We start from the raw sequence: 18,904 nt of genomic DNA on the forward strand, positions 1-18,904 counted from the left end.
TTTTTTTAAGTGAAAAATAATAATCAATTCTTATATGAAATAAGAGCAAGATTGTATTATTGTTTATTATTAGTCAATTATTATCTTATTGACTATTACTAAACAATCATTGTAGTATTCGAGAAAAAAAATCAATTATTACATATTTGGAGCAAAAAAATAATCAATTATTGCATAACTGGAGCAAAAAATAATAAATTATTATTGTATTAATTATTTTTAATCAATTATTGTATTATTAGAGCAAAAAATAATAATTAATTATTGCATAACTGCAGCGAAAAATTAGAATCACTTTTATACGGAATAAGAACAATAGTGATAAATTATTGTATAATTGATTATTATTAATCAATTACTGTCTTATTGACTGTTATTAATCACTTATTGCATAATTGGAGCAAAAAAACAATAATCTATTATTGCATTAATAATTTTTATTAATCAATTACTGCATTATTGGGGCAAAAAATACGAATCAATTTTTATATGGAATAAGATTAATAATTATCACTTATTGTTTATTGATTATTATTAATTAATTATTGTCTTAATGACTGTTATTGATCAATTACTGCAGTATTCGAATAAAAAATATCAATGAAATTATGGATGTATTGGGCTATCATTTGTCATTCACCTAATAGTTCTGCTGTAACTACTGCACTGAAATTCATTTTTATTTTCTAATTATTAGCACAAAGATAAACCTCATTTAAACATTGATCAAACTTTTAATGATGGATCGCCATTTGAAAAGAAAGGAAAGATAATCCTTTGAAATTTTCAAATAGCGAAACACTGAAATAACGGAGTAAATATCCGCAGTTTATTTGTGTTCTAAATAACAAAAAAAAATCATTCAATTTCCATTCGAAATTAAAATACTGTACTACATCTGTCGACCAGCGAACATATCCTTCGATGTAGAAATTTGATATAATTCTTTTAATGTCGTCATGAAATCTGAATAAGTTTACGGAAAAAAATCATTTCATAACACGATAAATTTACTAAATTAAAGTAGCAAAATCTTTCAGCGGTTAAAGCATTTTAATCCAAACTATTACTGGTTCACAGATTTTATGCTATTTCTGCTTCGCTGTTTCGTTCAAATTTAATTGCAATTATATTTCATGCGAATTTTCATCATACAAGACTACTAACATTTCATTTTAAAACATTAATTTGTAATTATCCAAGTTTTTTTTGTTTTGTTTTTAAAAATTAAGCAAATTTATATTCTAGAGTTTTGTACCAAAATAATGATAATAATAAATGAAATAAAATCGCACTGGGTATTTTTAAGGCGTGAAACAACACTTTAAGAAAATAAAATATTATTTTAATTACAGTTATATGCCTTTTTTATCAAAAAAAAAAACTCTATCAAATCTTTGCATCTAAATACGTATTCTGGTAGTACTTATAGCGGCATCTATTGGCAAATAATAGAAACACATAAATACAACTAAATACGAAATGCGCTTTTCTTGATATAATTTACCAATTTAAAATCCTGAGTTTGTTCACGTTATTAACTAATAGTACACCGTTAACAAAGTGCTGAAGTATAATATATGCCTAGCTGTGGAAAAACGCCACGTTCTGATTGGTTGATCCTAATTAAACAACATTTAATAGGACATCCAAACCAGTTTTAAAATTTGAAAAAATCATATAGTGCAATATTTGCTCAATAAAACTGTAAAAATCATTTCTGCAAACATAGTATAATGGTATTTAGAGTTATTTTTTGCTGAAGCGGTTTACTTACGAATTGTTCAATTTACATCTTGTCACTTTAGCACTGTTTTCAAACCAATGCACTTATTTTGTATGCATTACACAAGGTGGTTATAATTAAAGTTCCACTTTGAAATGGTCATAAAAAGAAAACTACTGGACTTAATGCTATCAAACTTGGTTATAGTTTAAAATATATCATGGGAATTTCTTTTCTGCCCCCCCCCCAAAAAAAAGAGTTCAAAAACTCACCAACAAATGGTGAAATGGCGCTGTATGCAATAATCTTAAGCAAAATAGAACATGAAGACATTGGCTTAAAATGCGTTTTATCGTGTCTGAAACGTGTTACAAACATGTTCAATGTGGCGTCCACCATTTTCTTAAAGCAATTTAAATCGCATTACTGCATTCTCAACAGTAGCTCGTAGCATATCAGGAGGAATGTTATGCACATGTCGGTGTATCGCATTTTTCACTTCCGTCAGATTGTTTAGATTGTCACCATAAACAGTGCTTTTGAGATAACACACATTGAAAATGCTTTGTAACACGTTTCAGAAACGATTAAACACATTTTAAACCAATGTCTTCATGTCCTATTTTGTTTAACGATATTGCATACAGCGCCATTTCTCCCCTGGTGGTGAGTTTTTGAACTTTTTTGCTGGAAAAGATATTCCCATGTCCTCCTTCAAACTATTACCAAGATTGTTAACATTTGGTCCAGTAGTTTTCCTTTTATGACCATTTCAAAGCGGAACTTTAATTATAACCACCCCGTATATTAATAAATTAATTAATCTGTTTCAAAAGAGCACACAGAAAAAATGTCTGAAGATAAAGACTTCTTATCATTTATTTAAATCACCAAGTTCTTTATAAAAATTTAATGTTTTAAAATTTGAAAAATGTGCATATATTTGACGTCTTTGTCAGCATGTACGATAAAACTTCTCGTAGGAGAACTTCGGCATAACATTTTTCTATCACATTGTGCAGAAGTGTTATGTCATATAAAATAGAAAAGTAAAATTTGTTCCAAGAAATATTATCTAGTATAAAAGAGTTACGTCAAAAAAAGACTTTCTTAAATCAGATAAAAGTGTCAAACTTAGTATGCAGCGAGTCTGAAATATTCAGCGTTGGTCGCGATGAGACTTTCATGTTTTTGACTAATGAAAAAGTTGCGGTTTAATTAATTGCCTCAAGAAATCCATTAAAATTTTGTTTATATTGCAATATTTTGGAGGAAAATTTTAATTATGCGTCGTATGCGAAAAAATAAAAATTTCATCAACAAATCCCAGGGCGTCCGTAAACAAACACTTTATAAATAACTTATTTTGTAATGGTAAGTTCATTTTATATAAAATATTATAATTAACAAATTTTTTCTATAATCTGAAATTTTAATTTTAATAAATAGATTTTAGAATACTTTTAAAACTAATAAAAAACATTGTGAAAAATATTTTTTAAAAACAGATAAATAAAAAAGTAAATATATTGGTCAGCATTGGAGTATCTTTAAATATCTTTACTTCAAGAACATCTGCATATATTCAAATATTTAATAAGATTTTTAAAAATTAATAAATAATGAAGAAAAGGCTTTACGAGAAATGAAATTGGTATATTAATAAGTTAAAATCTTGAATTTTAAGATGTTATTAAAATGCTTTAGGGAGTAAATTCACTCCAAAGTTATTGCGAAACAAAATGAAAATTTTCGATTAATTTCTAATAAATGGAATATTTAATTAACTTTTGCACTTTAAAAAAATTGATAGTTTTCTTTCTTTTTGCTGAAATATTAAGAGTCCTATGTTTGGTTGAATGCTGAACGCATACTCTATGATGCATAGACTCTATGACTTTTAGTTATATTAAGATAATCTGAGCAATCTATGATTGAATCGATAATATACTTCATTCAAATATTTCAAACATAATTAATATGTATTTAAAATATTTAAGAAAACAAATGAATTTGCCGACTAGCCTCAATCGCTGATCCGTTTTCGCCAATTTTTGTTTCATATGAAATTTTATTATCTTTAGATATGTCATCCATAGTTGCTTTCCTTTCTCTATTCTCCATTTAAAAAGAAATTGAAAAAATACCGATTAATGTTATTTTCTTTACGGATAAAATGCGCCACTGATAATTCACTATACTTTTTCTACAGAGAAAATCGTAGAACCGCGACTAAATTCCACAATTGCTAACTTTTTTTTAAATTATTTTATATTGAAATCTAGCACCCTCTAGTTACATCATCAGTAAACACCCACTTTCCACCAGCCGCCATTTTTAAGAAAAATTGCAAAATCACCAATTTATTGCACATTCTCTGTCGGAAAAAAAACCGTTAATTCTATCTATGAGGAAAGGCCCCAAACGTTCGGTCAATGAAACTATGGAACTCGCCCAAGTCACCTGGTTTTGGTTTGGTTATATTAACGTCCCGTTTTTAAGTGACACTAGGGCTATTTTGGGACGGACCTCGTAATTTTGAACCGCAGTCAGAAGACGAGGGCGACACCTGAGCTGGCACCCCCTTCTCCACACCACACCACAACAACGGGAGGATGTTTGGTCATGACGGATTTAACGTGCAACAGACCCCCTTACACGACGATTCTTCGGTGGAATCGGGTCACGAACCTGAAACCCTCCGGTTCCGAAGCCGAGACCTTACCACGAGGTCACCGCTGCCCTCCCAAACCACCTGGCTATCGCTACCAAATTTCTGCCCCCTTCTTTAACCCTTTAAAGGGCCAATTTTTTCTAGTCATATTATGTTAAAATATTTTCAGGCTTGAAATTAGAATAAGAAAAGGGATTCATTTAGCTTGTTAGATCAATTTAATTCACTTAATTAATTAATTTGGTTAATTAATAATTAAGTAACAAATCAAGACACGTCATTTTGTCTGAGATAGAGAATTGAAGCATCTAAGTTTCTGACTTACTAAAAAATTTATCAGAACTTATGCCAACCTACATAATTTCATACAAAGATTGATAAATTTGGTGGGAAACATACTCCTCACGGCCCTAGAAAGGGTTAAGTGTGATTGATTAAAATCTTGGCGCATGTTTTGTTCGTTAGAGACGCTCGCCCAAATTGATTTGAGGGTAAAGGAGTGTTTTCTAAGAACACTCAAAGGATGTCTCAGTAAACATTTATTTAACAACTATCAGCTAAATGGAGATGTCTTGTATATAAAACCCCTTCAGAACACAGACTACCACTGCAGTTTTTGAGGGGTGTGTGGAATTTTTCTTGTCTTTGAAAGAATAACTGGGGCGTTCCATTATTCTGAGGTATCTGGACTAAAATGATCTTAAGAATGAGAGGGTTAATACTATCTGCTTTTGGTGACCATAATATTAATCTTAACAGAACCATGCTGAAAAAAATTTGGAGAAATACAATTTATATAAACAAAAGAAAAGAAATTTTAAATTATAATCGCATAATAATGTCAAAGCACTTTGATTAGTTAGCTATAGTTGAAAAGTGGTGAAGTTAACAGATTATGAAAACTGGCGAAATTTGTCCAGTTGTTGAAATTAATTGCTTTAAATATTTATTTTGCAATATCTCTCGAAAATGGCGACAGACGACTATTGATGAAATATCTAGATGTCATAAACATTCATATTAAATAAAATTGGCGAAATCGATTCAGCGTTGTATCTGGAGGACTGGCTCTTAGATTTTGTCAATCATTCTAAATATATAGATAGTGGACGAAAAGCTAGTCGTTGATGGCGAATGATTATTATTTTTTGTTTACATTTTTTTATTTGCATGAGAATAATTGAAGTGACTGAATAGCACTAAATCAGGGTAAAAAAAACTTGAGATTATTAAGGTTTACATAATTAAAAAATAAAGATTAAAAAGAAATAGTTATTAAAGAAGAATGTCGAAAAAAATTCCATACTGTTTGAAGAAATATTCAATTAATTATTTAATGGTCTTTATTATTTCAATAAGAATGGCAACAACAAATAATGTATTTCTTTAAAATCTATCATGTTTTCCCAGCTATAATTATACTTAACTATTTTTTATATTTTTTAATGAAAAATGCATGGAAAAAAATTTAAGTATCACTAAAATAAATTCATTTTATATTTCAATCATTTTTAAGACTCTCCGAGAATATAAAAAGAAAGTTAATTGCATAAAGCTTTCATTTTTAATCGAAGTCTCTTACGATGAAATTTTTTATTGAATTAATTGCGTTAATTACGCTTAAATATCATAAAGCAAAATTGTTGCAATTAAACGTTTTCACACTTTAAAGTGTTTTTTTTTTGTTTGTTTGTTTGTTTTTTTAATGAATGCATTTCGTGTAACGGATTTTTTTTTTTGTCTTTGTTTATTAAAAAACAGCATTTTTTTAAAGCGAATTCTTTACAAAAAGGAGGAATATTGAATTCGTTAAAGGTTTGCGAATTATAAATTTTTTTTTAATTTATATTTTAATATAAAGTTTAACTTTTTTTCTAAATAATGAAATATTTAAATATTTATATAACAGCCATTTTTATCATAAACATTAAAATATATTGCTGCTATGATAACCTTTTGAATTTTAAATGCAATTCATTTTCTGTGACTTATTTTAGATTCTGGGCATTTACTTTTTTTACATACTAACATATTTTACCAAATTCAGTTTTTGGAAAAATAAAATATTTAACTTCTTTTTTGGCATTTTTTTAATCATTACTGTCTTATACTTCTTTGTATCTTTTTATTTTTTATGGTCTAAATATATTAGTTTCGTTTTGCTTTTCTTTAACCGTTTCGTTTTGCTTTCTTTAAAATCAACCATATTGCATGATAAAAAAATGATAAACTAAAAAAAGCAATTTTCATTCATAAAAAATTTAAGCTGTCGATTTCTTCATAACAAGATATGAAATATGATAAATCATTACTCTTTTTCTTTGAAAATAATCAGTTTAAAAGTTGGCAATATCCATCTAAAAAATTCTAACTTGAATTAAAAATAACTTATTATGAAGCAACATATTTATCGTGAAAATGTTATCTTTATTTTAAATAAATTATTATTTAAAACTATTAAAATTATATTTATTTTATAAAACTATTAACTATTAAAATTATGTTTACTTTATAAAGTTTATTTTGAAGTTGGTTAATTAATTTTAAGTTATGATCACTTTAAGTTTATTTTGAATAAAAAAAAACAATCAAAATAAATAGAACATATCAGTCTCTCTGATTTGCAACTCTACAAATAAAAAATATGCTTTAAATGTCATTCTATTTATCGTAGTTTTCATCTTTATTTCTCTTTTTATGTTAAAATAGATGACTCTCAAATTTGTAGTTATAGGAGAAACATTTTGAGATGGGCCTTTCTCCCCAAGCTGCCACGCTTACTAAAATAAAATCGTTGATATATTTGCAGCAGTTTTAATGAACAATCTGCCAAATGGAAGCATATTGCAATCGAAATCAGTTCTATACCTTTGGTCCTCCTATTTCATCATTACCAAGCTTCCAGACCTTTTACCACCACACTTCTGTTTATCAATTTACCTTAATAAGATTTCCGATTATCAATTTGATAATATTGATTATTTTGCCAATATTTTGATGCCAACTTCCAAGTCAAAAAATATTGACTGCAAGAAGAATTAAAGAAAGTCATTTCCTTCCCTTATAACCCCCCCCCGGGGGGCACCTCGAAGTGAGAATGAGATGCATGGTGGTTGGATCTCGTTATCCTGAAAGGTACACTAATAGGTGGGGGATCAGACTCCTCCCATCGATGACGGGACGTACTTCCTTCGGGGAGGGTTGTACCGTGGCCGGTGACGGCTCTTAGGACTCAACCACAGTTCCCACTAATGTTGCTGTTGCGGCGGTCCTGTCATTCAGTTTTTATGGTTTAAATCCGAGTGCCTTCGTGGCGGGTCGGAGAGTTAGATGGCTGACTTTCCTTCCCTTATAACTTAAAATTTCTTCCCTTTAAAACTTATTTAACTAAATAAGAGTTTGCATTAATTGAAAATTCTTTTTTTTTACACGCTTGTAAATTATTGAAATTTTTTATTGCTTTTAAAGATATTGAAGTTTGTAATCGAATATTTACTAATTTCCTGATTATTAAGATATCTGAAAGTCTTTGAAAGAGTACGTGTATATAATCATATAATCATGAAGGAAATTCAATAATTTAATGTATTAAGAGCTTCTTTAAGTATTAATAGTTTTCGCGCCAATCTTATTTACTTTCATTCTATAAACTAATCTAATAGTGAACTGGAAAAATTTTTGTACAAGATGACAAAGAAATTATAATATTGTATTATAAAATAGATTAAAAGCTAAATAACTAAGAACAATAAAAATAAAGGAGTGGGAGTTCGCCTACCCAAAACTTTCTCCCATAGCCTCTAATAAATATACCCTATAATAAATTCAGAGATTGCCTTGCATGGCATTCGAGTTCAATAGTTATGAAATATCAACGTTTTGGCGTGAATTTAACATTTTTACTAAATCTATTGTCTTGGCGAGTATTTTGGCGATTATTCCTTGTATGCCATTAAGAGTCTGTCAAATCTGCGTCCCACCCATGTTCTTTTCTCAATCGATGTAAGCCTATGTTTAGAACAAAACTGCACTTGTATCACTAAATCAAATACCCGATTTGATATATTTAAGTCATTGCGTTTTTGAATGATCGTGTTTACATGTTTCTGAAAATACAGACCGACAGACAGTCAACCTATTTTGTATTAGGCTTAAAATTTATCAGGTGTCTACACTACAGATGTTAAATTTGTGTAGCGAATCTTACCTATCTAGCTCTCTTCGTTTTGTAATTATCGTGTTAACTTATATTCGACCAGCCGGACAGACAAACTTCCTCTGAAAGAATTCTGTTCAAAATTTGTGAGAAATCTGCGAATTTGATGTAAAGAGCGTATACCAAATTTCATCCATCAAGCTCAAAGCGTTTTTGAGTTGTCGTTCTCACAGGCGGACAGGCAGACGGACAATTTCCAAACATGCATTTTTCGAACTCAGGGAATTTCTAGACCGTGAAATTCCTCAAAAGCCACAGTTCAATTTTTTTTTTAATTATTATACTTTTTCTATACTAAGTATATGAAAAGGTAAAAAAAAATCTTTTTTAGTCTTCTTTTATTCATCTACTAAAATGTTAAAAAAACGTTTTGCTCAAACTTCTGGGATGAAAGCAAAAAGTTCTAAAATAAACTATTACAAATACACTATTAAAATAAACTATTACAAATACACTATTAAAATTAACTTCTGTAGAAATCTCTAAAAATATTGATTTTTTGGTAACATTTCATTATTCAAAAAACCTATCTGCTTCAATTTTATAATCAACTACCCCCCTTTGAGAATAATGGACAAGGGTCATTTCTGTTTGGAATCTGCATATAAAGACTTTCGTCCGGCATCTCCGGTAGATTAATGAGTTGACAGAAAGACGCAGGTGGCCAGTGGCGCAAGTATTGGCTCATCAGTGACCACGTAATGTACATTTGTACAGAAGAAGCAGCATTTTCGTTGTCCAATCAATCAACATTAAGGATACATCCTGAACTAAACTGGAACACGCCTGACTTAGAATTACTGAAGTTTTCAATAATTTTTTTTTTATTTTCTTTAAAATATGAATGTTAAGAATTTGTACAAGAAAATGTTCTAGATTTAGCGTTGATGAATAAAAGAAAAGTAATTTTGAAAAAATTATGAAACAGAGTGAGAATATAGTTTTTTATTTATCTTACGTATTTTCTAAGTATTAACAAAATTGTGTAATTCAAAAATAAATTTTTACCAAATTCATTTCCAGATTCGGCCATGAGATTAAAATTTAATTAAAACAGCTGATTAACTTATCATAAAATCCTGAAAATAAGGAAATAGTATTTTATCATCAAAAAAATCCGAATGTACAGAGTTTGAAAATTCTAAGAATTAAGAAAGTTAGGGAAAATTCGAATGCACAATTCCATTTTTATAAATATGAAACTATTTTTGAAAAAAAAAGTCTAATTATGGAACTATTTTTTTTTTCTTTTGGACATTTATAACGCATAGAATAGTACCACCCAAATATAAGTAATGTGATTGAATCAATCTGATGAAAAAAATTATTGTAACAGAATATATTGCTTTTTGCTTCTTTCTTTATATTTTTTAAAATTTAACTATTAACTTTCATTCATCTATATTATTTGTATATAATGTATATCAATATTATTCGCAGATTTATATATATATTTTTTATCAGATATGTTATATATATATATCAGAAAATTTGGTCAATAAACAATTATTTATAAAAAAAAAGTGCAAAAAATGGAAAAATGATATAAATTAATACCTTTAAAATTTTGCACATTCAAAAATTAAATGGCAAAAATAATATTTTTATGTATAATTTCATGTACATTCAGTCTTTCAATTGCTGTGCTGCATAATATATTCTTTAAAAAATATTATTGAATTATATCTTTAATTATATTATACAATAATATAATATTCTTAATAATATAATTTTGGGTCCTTACTAAAAAAAAGTCTGCCATTATAAGCCATCAAGACTCAAAATCTTTTTTGTAAATATTTCCTAATGTTGGGTATTAATATATATGTATTTTATCGGAAAATTTTGAAATCCGACGACCAGGACTTACATATTTAAAAGACATTTTATTCCAAATAGTAAAAAATATCCAATTATATTGCTAATTACTTTTTATACCAAATGATATTAGTAGAAATTAAAAAAAATATTTATTTTCTTAAAAGGACATATTGATTGTACTTTCATTTTGTTTTCCATAACTTTATTTTTGTTTATAATTTTTTTTTTTTTTTGCTATTTTTAAGCAGTATATTCAATGCTAGCCTTTTATTACATTTTCTAAATGAAGTTCTGCTGAATGCCTATTTTTCAAATTAAAATCTCATCATGACTTTCTTTTCATGCTTTACTTTCAGCATGTGTCATTCTACAGCATATCTAGGTATTATACACAGTGACTAGGATAATATATAACATATTCAAATAATTCCTCTTTCCTGCTGTGCTTAATAATGTCTAGAGATTCTATTGAATGCCGTTAAAATCCATTCATTAATGTCTAAAGAGTTTCATCAAAAACGAATAAGCTATTCATTGCTTTTATGTATTTAGTAGGTTAGATAATTTATTTAAATGTTGTATGTCTTATTTTAAAAAATTGTTTGTTTTATAACCAAAAAAAAATACTAAACAAACGCTTTCTAACAATAAAGATTTGTGTTATATAATGTTTGCAGAATACAAAAACTGCCGGAGTGGCAGCGCCATCTATTGGGTGCGCAATGAGAATTATGTCGGGGAGACTAGCGCCATCTATTGATAAGAATGCTTAGAGAGAATTGTGCCGGTTCAAGTGATTTCGTCATTTCTTACAGCTTCAATGCAAGAAGTTATTCTAACTCAACGCAGCAGTATTTAGAACCGTTTCATTCATAAAAATTTTGAAGGTTTAGATTCCTTCATTAATGTATGAAAATAAAGGTTATGGATTTTTTTTATTGAAAAAGTTGTTTTTCTTATAAATAAATGATAGTTTTTTTTGTCTGAATATTCGCATTTAAAAATACCAAATATTCCATTTCGCTTTCTTGTATATATAAAGTGCGTACAAAAGGAATTAATTGCAATTTTCAAAAAAATGCGTTCGAACTTTGATAAATCTTTACTTTTAAAACCTCTCTGGATCCGAAAAAATTCCATTTTTTTAAAAAATATATATAATATCTGTGTGAAGATCTGAAAACATAGTTATTCAAAATTCTTCTGAAATAAACTTGGTCCTATAACCAGAAGGCAAAACACACATTTCCAACAACGTTATAATTTATAAATTAATTGAAAGGTGTTATAAAGAGGTTATGAGAGTTACAAAGTAATTTGAAGTTTATGAGTAAGCGAATTAGTTACTTAATAACTTATATTTGGAAAAACACCGCTGCAGAACATGATTTATACACCTATTAAAAATATAAAATTCTTCTTACTCTCATACAATTATTTATCTAGTGGAAGTGGTCCCACTAAAACTTTCTCGCATAAAAGTGATGTCTCAAAAAACACCTTTCATTGAAAATGGCGTACAATATCTTCGAAGTATTAACCTTTGTCATGAATTTAGCATTTTTACTGAATCCGTTGTCTCATCCTTGGCGAGTTCTTCAGCGATTAATCACTGGCATGCGATTAATATTTTCTGAAAATGGAATTTGCCTTTTAGATGAATTTTTCCCAATCGATTCAAACAAAATTATGATTCAAAACTACACTGGTAGCCACAAAATCCCATACCAAATTTAATATATCTAGGTTATTGCATTTTTGAGTTATCGTGTTTACGTGTTTCTGAAAATAGAGGCCGACAGACTACCACTTCTTTCTTTGGATTTGGCTCAAAATTTGAAAAATTTCTACGCTATAGATTTTAAATATATGAAACGAATTTAATCTATCTAGCTCTCTTCGTTTTGTAATTATAGTGTTAATTGATGTTCCTCAAGTGTTCAAGGATCTTTAACCTGAGAAGCTATTGCACCCCCCTTTCCACGGTAACGTGGACACGACATCATCATCAACAACAACTGTTATTCGGACAGAGAGATTTCCTCAGAACGGAATTTAGTTCAAAATTTGATAGAAATACACAATTTGGTTAATAGATAGTATATTGAATTTCATCTCCCTAACTCAAATGCTTTTTGTGTTATGTTTGTCATTGACAGGCAGCCAGATGGACATTTTCTCAAAATGCGTTTTTCGAACTTAGAGACGTCTAAAACGTGGGGATTTATCAAAACCTCGAGTTCAATTTTTTTTTTTTTTTTTTTTTTTTATGATTACAATACTTTCTCTACATTGCGTATATGCGAATCCAAATAAAAAAAGAAAATGAAAAAAAAATGACAGGGCGCAAAATAAGCCACTATACAGGCAATCATTCGTTTCCCTTCAATTGCACCAGCTGACCTTAATATCTCTCTATGTAATTATAAAAGAAAGTGGTAAGAAGGAAACATCCGCTAATTTTTTTTACCCTTTTTATTTAAAAAATATTTTCTGTTATCACAAAAATATTTCAATTATGCTTGGCTAATTTTGTTATTATAAATGAAACATTGCTAGGGCTTGTTTTAAACTGCTTATATTATTAAAAATTTGAATTCTAAGCCAGAAATTCAGACAGCCTTTTATATGAAATAAATTATTTGTAGTAACGGAAGTTAGAGTCATAAGCAAACGCTGATTTTAAGCTTTTGAGTCCAATACTTTACAGACATTGGCAAGCATAATTAAAATACGAAACTTATTTCACAATTTTATTCCAAAATACCACTAAAAATATCAGCAATATGAGGATTTTACATAACAATTAGTAAAACAACAGCCATGTAAAATGATATTTTGTCTAAATTATGTAAATTACATATAGCTACTCTAATGCAAAAACAATGGAGATAGCTACAGAAAAAATAGTAATTAAAATAAGGAAAGAATAAAAATATAATATGTGTAGTACAATATATTTTGTCAGAAAAGGTGCCATAATGAATAAGTAAATTCAGAAAAAAAAGTAACAATATAAGTACAAATAAATAAATTGTCTCTCACAAACTTGATATATTTATAAAAACAATTCCCATTCTACATATGCGAAAAAACATTACCGCCGTTAATTCTCCATTTGATTTCTTTCTCGGCGATTGTTTGAAATAGAAGTGAGCACTTAATAATTATGTTGCTCCAAATTAATGGTACGTTTAATGAATTGCTGAGTTCTACAACACAAGGAGTTTGCTGTGTTTCTAATTATCTTAATTAATTGCACCTGGTAATTCTGATTACTCGGAATAACAATTAACAACAATTCCTAAGAAATCTGAATTTTGGGGTATGAAAAAAAAAGTGCAAGCGAGTTTATTAAATTTGATTTGTAATTCGTGAAGAATATTAAAAGGTGTTTATTCTTTCAATGGCCCTAATGCTATAAAAAAAACATGTAGAAAATTTAATTATTTCAATTATTTTCATGTTTACTGAAAAAAAAAATACTATCAAGTTAGTGAGTAGTTTATATAATTATATGTGCGAAACGATTACAATAATTAACACAAAAAAAATCATTTTGGATAAAATACTTCTGAGTTTTTGCGAAACATTGCTTTTCTCTTGTTTATTATTATTTTTACAGTTCCATAAGAAACAGCATGAATTAGCACATGAAAAAAAAAGATTGACTGATATTTAATTCAATGATCTTACATTTACTGTTTTGTTCCAAGTAACAATTTGTCTACCTGTAGATTATTACTATTACACCAATATAATAACACGTTTTTAAACGTCTAATAAGTAATTGGTTACATTATTATTATTATTAATTGCTTACTCCCAAGGTAATTTTGTCAAATTAATTTATTTGTATCAACCTTAATACCTCCAGAAAGCTTCATTTTTTGCTTATTTATTTTATTTGAATATTTCGAGGTTACTCTTTAGCTACCATTCAAAATGCTCTTGCACAAAATGCATTAATAACAAACACAGATCTTCGTCTAATTGTCTAGATAATGTATCGCTGTTTTATTTTAACAGAAATATCTTTCAGTTACAAACCGGATTCCTTTTTTAAGCTTTAACCAACAATAGTATGACTTTGGAAATTTTTCATATAAATCAAAAACAAGTTTTGGGTATTTGTTTTGTGTGTAAATTTTAAACATGATCGATTTCGAATTTATGCTATAATAATTTTCTGACAAAAAAAAAAGAAATTTACACTTAAAAATTCGATAACCTCATAAGTGTCCCTGTAACAAATATCATATGTCTTATTAACTAATTATTTTACCAAGGTGTGAAATTACTGTGTACCCAAATTTATTACATCTGTTTCAGAGTAATTTCCTCTGACTATAGTGTACTACTGCCAACGCTTTTTCTAATTATCAAAATATATTTTTAAGTCGTTTTTGTAATACCCTTTCAGAGTTCATACAGAATTTTCTTTTATCCAATTATTGTACACAAAAAGCTGATCACGAAAAAGCAATTTCAGTTACGGAATAAGGAAAAAGTCACTCGGTACCATATCAGGTGAATACGGGACATATAGGACATTATTTGATAATTCTTTTGTCAAAAATTTACGAATAATAATGATACTATGAGAAGACGTATTATCATTTTGTAAAGTCCATAAGCTCTTCTTCCATAGTTTTTGCTGTTTTCGATAGAACAGCAGAACATTCAGGAATTTATTCAGTAATGTCTCTATTGTTAAAGGAATAACACTAAACCCAATTTTCTGACCTTATCTATAATTCTTAAGATAAGTCGAAGTGAATGGTCTTCCAGATCGTGATTCATTTATAACAGAGTCGCTACTTTCCTGAAATATTTAAATTCACTCAAATACTCTTGTTTCTTGTTAAATGGTTATCTTTAATGTTTCCTTTTTAAAGATTTCTGTGACAAGATTTGCTTCTCGCAAATAAATTTTAATACCTATTCTTAACTACATTATGGGAAATCGTTAGATAACATTCATATCTCATTAGAAAACAATTTATTAGCAAACGATAAAGGGAAATAAATTTCTAATTATTATGGAATGCTTATAGAATTCGTAAAAACGTTTAAAAACATTTTGAAGATCAAATTTATTATAGATGCACTTTTGAAGTATTTTAAATGTTTTTTAATCACAGTGGTATAAGTACACTTTGTAAATAAATTGTTTTTTAAACATGTGATAGTCGTCCTTGTTAATTGCCATTTATCTTCAATGGAATCTTTTATGTATGAAAGAAAATTTAAGATTCAGTTTATATGAATTAAATGGCTATTACTACATCTATTTCTATTCATTTATTTAATGATATTGATATCGATATAAAAATATTTATATACATTTCATGAAGTAGATCCACTTGTTTTATTTTTATAAATTTATATTCCATCGTAATGTATACAAGAAGTAATAAAACTATCACACATTGTTTTTATTTAACTTTTAATAATAATTCAATTAAAAATTAATGAAATAATAAATCTCTTTAAAGTTAATAATCCAAAAATAATGAAATAAAAGAGAGGGTTTCGAAGTTTCTTTTCGAAACACAATTTTTCTTACTTTTGAAAGACAGAAATAATTTTTTTTTTATTTAAGAAAACTTTTTAAAACATGATCGTACCATGCTGCTCCATAAAGATCATGTTTAATCTATATGTCCTCTTTTACGATGCGATGAAAATTTAAATCCTTCAAAGATATTAATGGATGAATAATCTTTATCTTTCCAAAAGAGAAAACATAAAAAGAGATGGATTATGTGCTTCAATAATTACGAAAGTTTGGACAAAAAAACAAATATAATGAAAATATATTCAATTTCAAAAAACTTCTTCTCATTAATAACCTCAGTTTACAGTGCTCAAAAACATCTATCTTATCAGTTAATTTTAACTGTTAAAAAAGTCCTCAAAAAATACTTTTATTCTCCTAAATTATGAAAATTTATTTTTTATTGTCTTTAATGACCGAATAATATTATTTTTATAACATTAAACTTTTTAAAAAATAATTTTCTGTATCCACTCAGTGCATCCAATAATTAACATTTATTTCAAAACAAATAGTGGATGAAAATCGATTAAAACAAAAACAAAAAAAAAATGATTCAAGTTTTTCTTGTAACAAATATAATCCTTTCTGAATTCAAAGTGTATTTCGACTTAGAATTTTGAATTTTACGGAATATCCATTGCTTACAATGAGTGACGTCATTAGGAGAATGTAAAGTCTTAAGCATTCCTTAAAATACCAACAATTTAATAAATTTACTTGCACAGCGCCAAAATTTTCTACAAAACGCCAAAATGCAAATACTTGGCTGAGATCTAGAAGTTTGTGCGTCTATGTATGTCACCAGTTTTGCAGCCAAAACAAAAGAGGGCGCTACGAACTGCCTGTTTTAATTGTTGACATGATTATTGTTTTATGTTCTTCTTGTGTGGGATACCCACTGTACAAATTTCAAATAACATGAAATCTAAAAATACTTATAAAATACTAATTTGGTAAATAATTAAAATAAGTATTTTTTTTTAATTCCTCCAAATAATTTCGAATTGAAAAGTGAATACAAATTCACTTTTCAATTTCATATTGAACGTTGAGAAAATCAATTAAACATTCAAATCAGATTTGTAAAAATAATCTTTATTATTTTATTTCTTCTACAAGTGTAAATGGACACCTTTTAATGACACCGAAAAAAATTAGTTTATATTAATTACTACTTTTATATATTATTATTATTATTATATATCATAAAATATTAAATTTGTATTTATTTTTCTTGAATTATATTAAAGAATTATTTTTCTCGAACATCTTGAAACAGTTTTATCCTATTTGGTATCTTTATTTTTCAGACTTCGTCTAATTTAGTCAAGTAAAATTTCTGATAAATATTTTTAACTCCTTCTTTTTCAATTTGAATCGGAACTTTTTCTTCTACAAATTTGGTCTGAATTTATATTTCTTTGGTCATACAACTGGTCTTATGTGAATGTTGACTGTATTTAATCTCAGTTTAATCATTTGAATATAACACCTTGTAAACGATTCTGTCAAATTGTCAGACAGCAAAGCAGAAATATTTTAATTGGCTTACATATGTGTTTTTTTGTTTGTTTTTTCATTTCTTACATGAACATCCCTAATGGAAATCAATGCTTCATAGTATTATTAAAAAGTAAATGTTTGGTTCATCCATCTTTTAAATTTCGCTTTATAGTAGCGACATTTTTAATTGTCTTATAAATTGCACATATATTAAACAGAATCCTTCTTCTGGAGCTTTCAACAATAGAAAAAATAACTCGATTATATATTTAATGAAACAATAAAATCGGTTTGAATTTCAGGTTACAATATAAGTACTCAATATAAGTACAATATAAGTAAGTATAAGTAAATATTATGTAAAAAAAAATTTTAATTATCAAAATTCAAGAAAGTTATGTACGTCAATTAAATTAATAAATTAAAAAGATAACTAAATAAATTTGGAAGTGATATAAAATCCATTTTCATGCAATAAAATTTATAGAAGTTATTGCAAAAAAAGCCGATATGCAGCTTAATTTTTGATTAATTAATATTTTATTTGAAATTTCAAAAATATAGCGCCCAGATGCACATTTCCCTCCTATAAGGTAAATATAAACCAAATTTCGAAGCTGTATGTGAAACGGTATGGCCTGCTGAGCGCCACTATATACACACACATTTATCTTTATTAGTAGAAGACATGAGCTTTGAACCCTACTAACACTAAAAGAAAAAATACAGGCTGAATCTAGGCTATTAAATGAAAATTTACTTAAATCTAAAAAGCATGCAATTCACAAAAAAAAATTCTTTGGAATCTTTTAAAAAGTTCTTATCTTTTTCTACCACTAATTGTAATAAAATCAAATTCTTTAAAACTGTCTAGTCTTTTAGCCTTTAATTACTAAATGCATTTGATAAACTAATACTTGTTTCTTAAATGAGAAAAGTTGATTATACGGCATAAAGTTTAATTAACAAATTAATGACACAAAAATAACTTAATACTTCAGTTCTTGCATCATCTACATTCAATTAGTTTTTCTTTATATTATTATTATTTATCCTTAAAAGCTAATGCGATGGCAAAGTTATTCATTCGAATTTTGAAGCATGGATAATGGATATCCTAATTCCAACTAATGCACGAAAACTTCCTTATTCTTCTATCTTTTACGTATTATTTCAAAGTACCAAAATAACTTTTACATCAAAAGATTCATAAATAAGTTTTAATCTAAGCCATAACGATGTTGCCATTAGTAAAATAAAATTTCGAACTGCTATTTTGAAGAAACTTTTTCTACTAAGTACGCTTCAGCCCGAGGATAAATGTTAAAATCATGAAAAGTAATAACTTTCTTCTAAATTAAGCAGTTTCCTGAAATATTACGCGTTATTTTATTCATTAGA

This window comes from Argiope bruennichi, chromosome 11 (assembly GCF_947563725.1).
Source record: "Argiope bruennichi chromosome 11, qqArgBrue1.1, whole genome shotgun sequence".
Taxonomy (NCBI): Eukaryota; Metazoa; Arthropoda; class Arachnida; order Araneae; family Araneidae; genus Argiope; species Argiope bruennichi.